Below are 11,393 nucleotides of genomic sequence, written 5' to 3'. Positions count from 1 at the left end.
GAAGGAAGAGACAACAACGGAGTCATTAGAGAGCTTTAGTACTCTATGCTTCGAAAACTGCTATTACTAAAATTTAATCATAGACTATACCTGAAAAATGTGTAGGTTCTTGCTTTAAGAGGAGTTCACAGTGTTCTAACACCAGTTAATACTGAGAGACAGAACACATTGTCCTTCATTTTGATTGTATTGCATCACTCAAAATTAAAGATCCTGATCGTTTTTTATCATGAATTGGCATGGTCAAGGAATGTCTAAATTCTACTCAAAAAGTCATCCAAGGTCCAAAATATCATCTGTTTTCAGAAGTCACATGACGTTCTGTGTGTGAATGTAGTTGATATTTACAGAGAGTTTTCCAAGTGCTATGCCATAATCCAGAAGAATTTGTGAATTTATTGGCAATAGCTTTTTAAAAACATACTTTGTCCTCTCATCTTAAATCCAAGCCCTGTTCTAGAAGGTATATATTGTAAATACTTTTATGTCACAACACAGTCAAAAATATCTATAAGACTCTATTTTCTGGGATTTATCTTATGACTAAAGATGTTACATATGGCAGTGTCTGACCTTGTAGGGAAAGCCTCAAAATGGTATTTTGAATATAAACAACCACAAAAAATGCCATCCTTCTCACTAATGTAGGATCCAGTATGTTCTGCTTACTGAAATGGAGCTATTCAGCATTTAAAAGAGCAAGACCCAGTTTCGTATTATGTATAAATTCAGTGTTGTTTGTTTTTGTTTTTGTTTTTTTTTCATCTGTCCACTATAAGAAAACCTATCTGAACTCATGTCTGTAATTGTTTCCTTCTCAAAACTGCTCATGAGAAATTGAGGGGTCATGGCCAAATGCTTTCTCATATGCAAAAAATACACATCAAAACTAGCATTTGCGTAGTCATCCTATGTTCCATACAAAGGAATGACATTTTAGCTGAGTCTTGTTGGGGTTTCTTCTTCATTTCAGGATTTCCAGAGGACATTGAAGCAAAGCTGCCTGCTGATTTCTGTATGATAGCATCTTTGCACAACTCAGTGCACAGAAGCAAACTTTCTGGAGTAAAATGAATATTCCAAGTTTCTAGAAAAAGTGGCTAATTGGAAGAAAAAAAAAAAAAGAAACTAGTGAGTAAATTGATAAGGCTTTAGTCAACTGTAAATACCCACCAGATCGCAATTAAGAAAATGCTTGCTGTTGCTGAACTTCTACATTTACTCAACTCAGTAGTCAGGTCAGTTTTCAAGGGAAGAGGATTCAGGGGTAGAGCAGCAGGATAAGTAAATTTGCACAGACCTAATGCTAAAAATACAGACTACTATTCTTGTCTGTAGTATTTCCTTCCTCTCCTGAACACTGGCAAGCATATATCATTGCTGCAATCCTTCTATTTATGACTGTAGTTCTTCCCCAATGTAGAAGAAAGCATATACAACGTGGCATATTTTCAACAAATTAGATGAAATATAAACACGTGATAATATCATCATTTGAGTGACTTTACCTTTTTTCCACTGAAAACATTTCTCAGTTTCTACTTTGAAAGAAGCCTGCCCTCTCCATTCTCGTTTGCTTAGTGATTGATGCCTTTTGTGGTCTCCTGTTGATTGCACTCAGATTACATGTTTTTTCTCATACATATGCCTAACCAAACAACAGATTTTCATGCTTTGAAGTGGATGCCAATTAACACAGGGTGAAATGCAGTGTGCCCTGGTGAGATTATATCCCAGTTATCTCAGAGAACGCCTTTTCCATTGTTGTGTACTACCACGTGACAGAAAAACTCTCTTTTCATGTATCAAAGTGGAAATTTCAAGGCTCGGGGAAGAGAATATTAAAAATGGGTCAAGCCCAATGTTTCTTTTTATTAGTGTTGCACCAAGTGAAATTTTAGGACTTTTGCTTCTGAGCCAGCAGTGAGAGGTTAGAGAACCTAATTGTCTCGTTATGGAAACTCTATGCAGGTGCATAGTATCGAATGCTTTAAAAATGTTTTTCCTCCAGAATCAGTAACACTGAGCAACTGTACATTCACTTCTTTTCATCACTTTCTATTTCACACATTGCTTCAATTAATCTCTGGATTTTCATGGGTTAGCATTTATTGTTATGGCATTGACTTCTTTCTAGTTTACCTCCTACAGCGGTGATGGTAGGCACGACACAGTGGTTTCTCCTTGGCATCAGTTCAAAAGAAGCTCAAAAACAAACAAATGAAAGAAAATACTAGTTCCATGATTGAAGTCGGGACATTAAGGGATACTGGACAACTCATCTCTGAAGAAACTTCAGAGAGATTTATTTTTAGCTGGTAAGACTTACTAACTGTGCTTTGAAAATATACTTTTTAAATCCCAGAACATATGAATCATTACTCCTGTCTGGCTTATGGCAAAAGGCTAGGGAGGAATAGCTTATGAAGCATCAAAAACAAAGAAAATAACATATGGTTAGTGCATTTACTAAAACAGCAGCATACAGAGCATTACTCCAGTAGCATATAGCATTGTCAACTTCTTGGATGCTGTGATTTCTTCTTTCTTTTTCAGAAACTTAATGGGTGGAAAAAACACTGAAGAAAAAGAAAGGAAAAAAAAAAAGAAAAACTCAGCTTTTATTCATCTGTGATTTATTGCATTTGCAGAAGTACTGTTCCTCCTTGGCAGTGTATGGCAGTAGCAGTTTGGTCTCTCAGAGAAGTAATGTTAAAGCTTATTTCTTTTTCCTTGACTTTAAAGAATATTAGATCAGGTTTTATTTGTTTGTTTTCTTGTTTCCTATCAGTTCTTCAAGTTCAGATACAACTTTAAAGTGTTTTTAAAAATATTTGTGTCAGTTTATACCTAGAGTTTTTTGAAAGAGCCATAATTTCTTCATTGAAAAAAAAACAGAAGAGATCCTATTGAGTATCCTAAGGTTTTTAATGTTAAATTAAATGCTTGGTATTAGATATTTGTGTTAACTTAGCCACAGACTGAAGTGGGTAAGAGAGATATTTAACTTAAGCAGAAAAGTCATGTTTTATTTCTCCCTTCTGTGTTATGAAAATAAGATTTAAATTTAAGTTTTAATACAGCTATGTATTAATTTTGATCTTGAGTCTGTATTAGAGAGTCTGTAATTAGGAAAAAAAAAAAAATGACACATCACCTGGTATCCAACATAGTCAAAGAAAAATTTTATGGAGCTTCAGAGGCATTCAGAAAACTACAGACTTTCTCTCTTGTCCTGAGTCCTGACCATATGCTGCTCTCTGATTCTTATCATATACCACATCTTTGGTATAAGGCACACAGAATTGTTACAGTTTGCTGTTTCTGATGATCTAACTAAAAGATTCTAAAAGTTAATATTCTAGCATATAATAAATAAAGTAAAGTATTGGATTATCTGGGTATTGTTGCAAGCGAAAAGAGCTCTTTTGGCTTACAGAATCTGCCATGGCTTGAAACAAGTGTGCTTCTCAGTTCATTCATTCACCTTGTGAACTGCAAGAATTGACATATGGTTTGCTTACTCCACTAGAAAGAAGCTGAACTCTACAAATACCTATTCTCTGACAAAAGTTGATCTGACTTGCGTCAAGTTCAGTGCCCAGTGACGTTGCAGTGATTTATTCTTTTTTCAGATCTGACAGTTCCATCAATCATAACTAAACGTCTGGGATGACTGAGTGGCCAATTTCCAGAAATCTTCCTTGAGATTCAGCTATGCTGTTATCGCTCTTGTTAGCATTTGTATTTCATTCTTTGTGATCTCTGCTTTTACAAATTTAGTTTGTGAAAAAATCTGAATGTCGGTTATGTAAAACTCCTTGCTGGTTTGGTAACTGATATCTCTAGCTGCTAAAAGCACATATCACTCAGTGTAGTTGTCAAAAACATAACCAAAACACCTATTTTTATTCTGGTTGTGTGAGAGAGCTTGTGACATTCGAAGATGAAGACAATTAAAATTCACACACAATAGAAACAAATGTATTTACATTTTTTATTTGTATGTGGTTTAAGTGTTACTTTTCATTGAACATGCATGTTTATGTGCAAGTTTAGAAAAAGAACAGAATCTATGAGTGTCCTAAGAAGAAAACTTTTTGTATCTGTCTTCAGCTGGAACTGCACCAGCTAAATAACTTCTGCAAAATGTAATGACGTCATGCTGTTAAATGGTCTGAGTTGTTACCAGTTCTAGCCCAAATTTGCCCAACTGTACCACACTTGTCTGAATTTGCTTCTTCTGCGTGGTTGGATCCTTGAGCAGACACTTGTTGTCTCTAAGTAGCTAATTTAATAAGTAGTGGCAGATTTATTTGAGAGCTATTAGTGGGTAGAAATGTTACCTTTACTGTCTCCATAGTGTGAATAAAATCTCCCAGGTTACAAGCACCAAAAAGTACAATATTTATCATGTTCATTGTCTCAGTGAAACAGCAAAGAAAATTGGAGTTACAAATGGAAGAATATATTAAATTGCCTTGTGCTTTCTCTCTTCCAGCTGGATGGTTGTTCCAATAGTGTCGTGCAGCTTGCTGAATGGAGGAGGCTTTTGACTGATGTGACACCTGCTTTTTGTGTGTATGACAAGGGGGTTAGCCAAGGCTGGCAAAAGGAAAGCTCACTCTTGGCCCATGCACTGTCACCTCAGATTTAGGAGTCAGCCAAGTGAAGATTAATTCAAATGATGGATGCTACCTATGTATTCTGTGCTCAAAATGTCCTTCAGATACTTGAAATTAGAACTGCGCTGCTGTAGTATGTGCAGGCCCTTTCACCAAAGACTCCCGTCCTGGTCTGAGAGGTAAATCTTCTCTGGATGCCACCACTGTTGATCACCCACACTTGTGTCCTTCCATGCTACAAGGGTGGCACATTCTCATATAGCATTGTCACAGTGCACTGCCTTCCCTTACAAAGGAAATGAATTCCAGCAATAAAAGTATTTTTGGAAACTAACTAAATATTATCTTCCTTTGTGTTCATTTCTTTTAGTAAATATTTGTTAGGAATAATTATAAATATGCAAAGATGGCTCAATTTCTATGTTAATCTTAGTTCTATGTGACTGCTTCATGTATGAAAAATGAGTGGGTGTTAGCATAATAATAAATAAAATATAATCTTTCTCAATAAGTGTAAGGTCTTCAGGAGAGAACTTTAAATCCAGTGTTAAAATGGCAGCTAAATTAGGAGTCTAGGTAGATGTTAGAAATGCTGCACTTTTATCTGATTCACATTCCTTTACCACAAAATATGTCCTGAATATTACAGATTCTGAATGTCAAATATACTATTACTGAATTTGATGAAATTAACATGCGTGCATGAAGTATTTAAACAAGGTACTAGCTACTTATATCCACGTGTAAGTAATGTGATTTTAGAAAGATATGCTTGGAAAACTTACTTTAAAATTTCTCTTTGCATCAAGTAGATGATTTCTAAAACTGGGGCAATGCTGCATTAGAAAAATATTAGGGAGATTATTCAAATAGTGTTGAAGAAGTTTAAATCAAATGATTGGTAAAAAGTGTTAAAGAGAAAATAGCTGATAATCTAGTTTCTCACTAATTCTAAGATGTCTTGTAAACTAAATTGTATTATGGAGTATGATTATCTTGCAAGGAGTAGGTAATTGTACAAATAAAGCTGAAAATTTCACAACTTTTTCTGCTTCAAATATCTTACATCATGTAACTCTCAAGTTATTTTAGTCAGATGAGCATCTGTTACTATTTGTTGGGCAAAGAACATCTAAGCTGTTCTGTCCCAGTAATTTTGTTATTTGCCAGTTCAAATGTCAAGACAAATAATGCCTGAGTCAGATATACAGAATATATCCCGTAAATAGAAGAGTATGGCCAAAAAAAAACTCCAAAAAAACTCCAAAAAACAAAGCACAATCCAAACATACTCTTGGCTGATTGCAGAGTGAGAACAGCATATAGCAAGAAATTAATGACTGTCTTTGTCCCTGATGCTCTTTCTTGAGGCACAGGGTAGAAACTTATGGTTTCCAGGTGCCACTCAGCCATGTATCTCTCTTTGTTGTGACAGCCCTCTGCCCTGTTGGGACAGGGTTAGCCCTAAGGGATATTTCCTTATTTCTATCCAACCTTCATTGAAATTGGCAATCAGAAGTTGTAATAAATAGATTTATCTCAATTTCTTTTGCCAGATGTTACTTCAGGTTTCACTGGGACCAATAACACTGCATGGGCTTTTATAAGCCTGGGTTTAATTCGTGCTGTTTTCTATTTTAAATGGAGTTTCAGTATGTAGTGGACCTTTTTAACTTTTTATTTTGTTTCAACCTGTATTCTGACATCTTTGTTCCTTTATTTTTTGACTCAAGAGTCTTACTCTGGTCCCTCTGCAACTTCTCTATAATGTTATAAAATAACATTGATGGCACAGGACCTCAGTTTTGAAGTTAACATTTGGCATCTGGGATATCCCAAAATTCAAGAGCTGAACTTTTTGGGATGAAAATCTTCTGAGGGAATCAGGCATTGATGTATTATTTTCCTGATAAGGACTTCTACCATGAGGCTGTCAAAGAAATAAGTGTCACCTTCTCCACCTTTTTCAGATGCAGTTTTCGGAAGTGATAACTGGAACAGCAGTCTGTGATATATAAAATGTAAGTGTACTTTGGATTGAGTTCCAGAAAAGGATTTTGGTAATGGGATGATGGGATGTCCTGTTTCTGGATCCTGTTTAGGTAATGGGATTTAGGATACTCTCCCTATTAAGACAAATACTGTTGCAATGAATATACAAAAATGAAATTTTATGATTTCGTTCTGAAAAATATTGAGGCACTGATGGACAATCAGCTAGTAATAGCGCTCTTCAGAATAACAGAATTGTATTCAAATGTATGAATTCTAACCCACTCCTGCTTTGAATGATTTGCTATCTGAGTGAGCAGCAGGAAATCATATATTTCATTGCAGCATCCTGAGGAAGCTCATAGTATTTTTTTTTTATTATTTTGTTTTCTTCTTAGTTTTACAGACATTCTACATCCCTGTAAGTTTCTCTAGTGGAACTACAGATATCTCCCATTATGTTTCTACAGTAACGTAGGTCAGAGCTTTCTCTATATGAAAAAAAAAAAAAGCTATAAGCCTCATTGTCACAATAAATATAATGATTGTCTTGACTTCAATAGGGCAATCCTTGCTGCAAGCATTTCATGACAGTCTCAATGAGCACAACACAAAGTCTTTATATTCTATATAATACATCATCTTCAGGGTGTGATAAGACAATGGGTATTATGTGATGCCCTAGAAACAAATAACTAATTTTGACCTTTTCATGGTTTTCGTTGGGAAGGAAGTAAACACAAATATTTTTCTTTCTGTTTCTTTTTTAGAAAAAATAATAATCTGAAAGTATGGTTGTGTAAAAGCAGAAATTTTGTTCAAAGAAAGATTTCCTTTGAGCAAAAAGTACATTTTTAAGAAATAAATCTGACTATTTTTAGTAACTTACCAGAAAGAAAGAAGAGTTACAGTGAACAGGAATTCTGAATTTTTATGAATGGCAATGGTACTGCTAAATTAAAATTTTTTGAGTTTTTCCCTTAGTTGGATCAAATCTGTTTAAATTTATAAGTTAGTAAGCAATTATTTATAGATAACAATTTGAAAATAAGTCATAGAAAACTGGTAGCATTTACTTCAGTACTACTAGAAAGACTGAATGTATGATTAGTCACATTAAGAAAACATTTACAAGGACCTACAAAACTCATGCTGATATTTAGACAGAAAGCACATAAGCACCTTCAGGCAAACAAATTAGTAAGCCTAACTATGAATAGTAAAGCCCACACTACCTCTAAACCAATTACGCACTTGCCTGGTATGTATCTGATGGGCAACCAAATGGGATATTACAGAATGAGCAACAAACTCTTGAATAAAAAATGGCTCCCTAAGGTACAATCTATTAAGTTAGTTTGAGCTTTTTTCCTCTCTTAGCTGATATAACATCAGAGAAAGAAGTCCTTGACTTGACCAGAAATCCTTGTCTTGATTCTTAGAAGTCTGAGGAACACTAGAATCAAGATACATCTGCTAGGGGGTTAGGCTGTAAGTATTATTGTTATTTTTTTTTTTTTTTTTTTTGTTGAAAAGCTACAGCTGTTCTATCAGAACTTAGCAAAAATTCATTTTGTCATGCTGAAATGTATTGTCCTAACTCATACAGGTCATGGAAAGCCATAAAGAAGAAACTTCACTCAACCCAGCTTGCTCCATCAGACTAGGAAAAAACTGTTTCTGTGAAAAGAAATTCCAGAAGTTTTAGGAGTTGAGATTCATCTAAAAATCTGCCAAATAGAGTGAAAATCTGAGGAAGTGCACAACTGAAAAACAGGAAGGCAAATAAATAATATGCCTGGAGAAGTTCTTGGGATTTTTACTTGTATTGAAGTCCAAAAGAGTCTGTAGAATATTGCCAGTACATTCAGAATAAAATAGGAATTTTAGAAAAACAAAAGAATTTGGCAGTGTCATGTCCAAGAATGAAGAATAAGCAGAATAAATTAAGTAAGTCATGGGATAGACAGATTCATATCATTACAATGAAATCATAACGTAAATCATTGGAGACGCAGCAGTGGTAAAAGTTGTTAGTTATTTTTTTGTTGTTTTTTGTGGTTTGTTTTTGTGGTTAGTTTTTTTTTCATTGAGGTACCTATATTACAAGCAGGAAGCATGAATTACTTTATTGAATATTCAAAGATTTTTTGAAGTCCTGTAACCTCTTATGAGATTATCAACCACCATTTTCAGATGTGCCTTTGATCACTAAAATGATACACAGGACATCATTATGCTTCCTAAATGTTCTCAATGCAGTGATTTCAATACAGTAGTTTGATAACCAATTAAGTGGTATTCTAAACATTTTATGTTGTTCATATTTTCAAAAAATTTCAATAAGTAAATAGTGCTATGTGGTCAATTTCTGAACCTCATGTGTAATGATTGGTAAAGGAAGATGATTAAAATCAACCTGGAATGGTTTGGATATGCAAAAATGTCAAAGTATCATGTGTTTATATACAGCCTGTAACCAGTGGACCAGTAATTTGTAGTGAGAGTCATGAGGCCTTTACTTTTACGGACCTTTCATTGATTTGTCAAAGGAAAACTTTCTTCAGTGCTATTCTTGTATGATATAAAAAATCCTCACAGGTAGCAGTAAATAATTCTTGACTCTAGTTACCTAAATGAACTTACTGAAACTTAGTGAAACATCGGTAACAACACTCAGCAATACTTGCAAAGAAATTTTGTGCAGTAGTAGCAAATGGAAACTGCAATATTTAGTCTGACAAGCTTTAACTCCAGTCACTGCCATCCCATTTTCAAAGGAAAAAATCGCAGCCCGACTAAGGATAAATATTATAACGACCACTTTGGAGTAAGTCATTCATAAAGGAAGGAAGACTGTTCACCAAGATTATCTTTCTGATTCAAATGTAGTGAAAAGTTTTTAAATTGGCTCATTTGTTTTCTTGAAAGACATTTGAATAAGCAAAACCTGTAGATCTCTCTTTTTTGGTCCCTTTGTTTATGCAATAGCTACCACACACAAAGGCAGGGTAAGGGCAGCTTTAATACCCTGCACAGTTCTCAACAGCTGGATGTAATGTGCAGCTCTGTCAACAAGTCTGTGTAAGCCCAGCAGCACAAATGAGGTGGTGACAGATCAGCAACAACTACTCTTCAGAATGTGCTCACCATCAGCATTGCTGACAACATCTTCCAGCTTCACAAGTCCCCCTTCATTTTTTGGATACTTTCCCATTGCCTTTCTATTTAACCCTTGAATCCCTGAGCTGCAGACATCTTACACGGACTGGCTTTCCTTTGCTTGGAATTTTACTTTTCTTATCTCACTGGATTTCCTTCCATATCTTTTCTTACAGTTTCCACAGCACGGATGCACCTTTCTCAGATGTTTGTGCTGAGTTTACACAGTTATGCCAGGTCAGTGCTTGGTTGTGAATCAGAGAGAATTGATCATTCAGGAGGGAGGTTGCAAATCTGGTGACAGGTAGGCAGTGTGCTCCCATTGCTCACTCTGTGTAGCTTTCTCACCTCCTGTCTTTCAACAAAACACAAATCCTTGCTGAGTTAATTATGTCATTTTCTTAGAATATTCTGAGATAACATAGTATCCAATATATACATGGTAATATTTATCTAGAGGAGTTTTCTTATCTTGGGACTGTATCTTTAAAAGAAAAGAAAAAAAGTAATTAAAAAAAATATCCACAACATTTATTTCATTATAAAGGAATCAAAACAAGAGCCAGAGTGTACAACCATATGCCAAAGGTGTATAATTTTCTGTTAATTATCTTCAAGGATGTAGTAATTTGTTTTCCTCTGGTTTTAATTCCAGCGTGGGATGTAAGGAGAAGGAAGAACAGCCTCTTCTGTGCTTGCTGACTTCAGTGCCTGAAATGATATCTCCACTAATCTTCTAGCTTTCACAGCTGAACTTCCAGGCAAATAGAGAACTTCTTTTATTGCTTCTATATGCTGTTAGCAAAATCACTAACTTTTCTCCTTCAGTTCTTTCCTTCTAGTACAGCAGGAAGTTGTATTATTTCTCTTTGAATTTTTCTGGAGAAATACAGAACAAATATATCTTTCATCATTATGGATCAGTATGATGCTGGATAGCTACAAAAACATATACATACAATGATGTGACAAGTGACAATACAGGTGAAATTGCCTCCTAATTACACATAAAACTGTAAGGACTTGCATGTGGTACGTGTTCCAAAGCATGTTCATTCACATTATGATTAATATTTTCTAGTAGAATATGATTGATTACTCACATGGCCATTCACACAGATCAGTACAAACCATCCTTTTAAATTCACATTATTTCTTACACATAATCTGCTTTGTTTTGTTTTCAACCCCTATGCTGTTTTCTAACTATACATTGGTTGCTCATGTCAGATTCTTAAAGATACTCTATGGCATTCTTTTAAAGAAATGGATTCAGTTGTGTAGACACCATAGGATAAGTCAGGACGAAAATCAGTGAAATAAATCTTAAGAATTTTGGTGATTTAAGTATGTTGAGAAACACTGTCTCTGAAATACGGTCATCAGAGAGCTCAACTTTACCAGGTTGTTTAAAAAAGTCAAATAAAAGACTTTTTTTTCACTCTGTTTAGTTTAATTTATTTAATAATATTAATATTGTCAAGGCTATACTGGCAAAGAATGATTTTAGTCTGGAGGTTTATAATCAGTCAGTTCACTGTGGGAATTATACTGAGGAACTAAAAAAAACAAGCCAACAACACACAGAAAAAATCCTACCATTTTGTTTTACCT

Source organism: Meleagris gallopavo, chromosome 2 (assembly GCF_000146605.3).
Source record: "Meleagris gallopavo isolate NT-WF06-2002-E0010 breed Aviagen turkey brand Nicholas breeding stock chromosome 2, Turkey_5.1, whole genome shotgun sequence".
Lineage (NCBI taxonomy): Eukaryota > Metazoa > Chordata > Aves > Galliformes > Phasianidae > Meleagris > Meleagris gallopavo.
The sequence above is the reverse complement of the archived record's forward strand: the minus strand, read 5'-3'. Positions refer to the sequence as shown.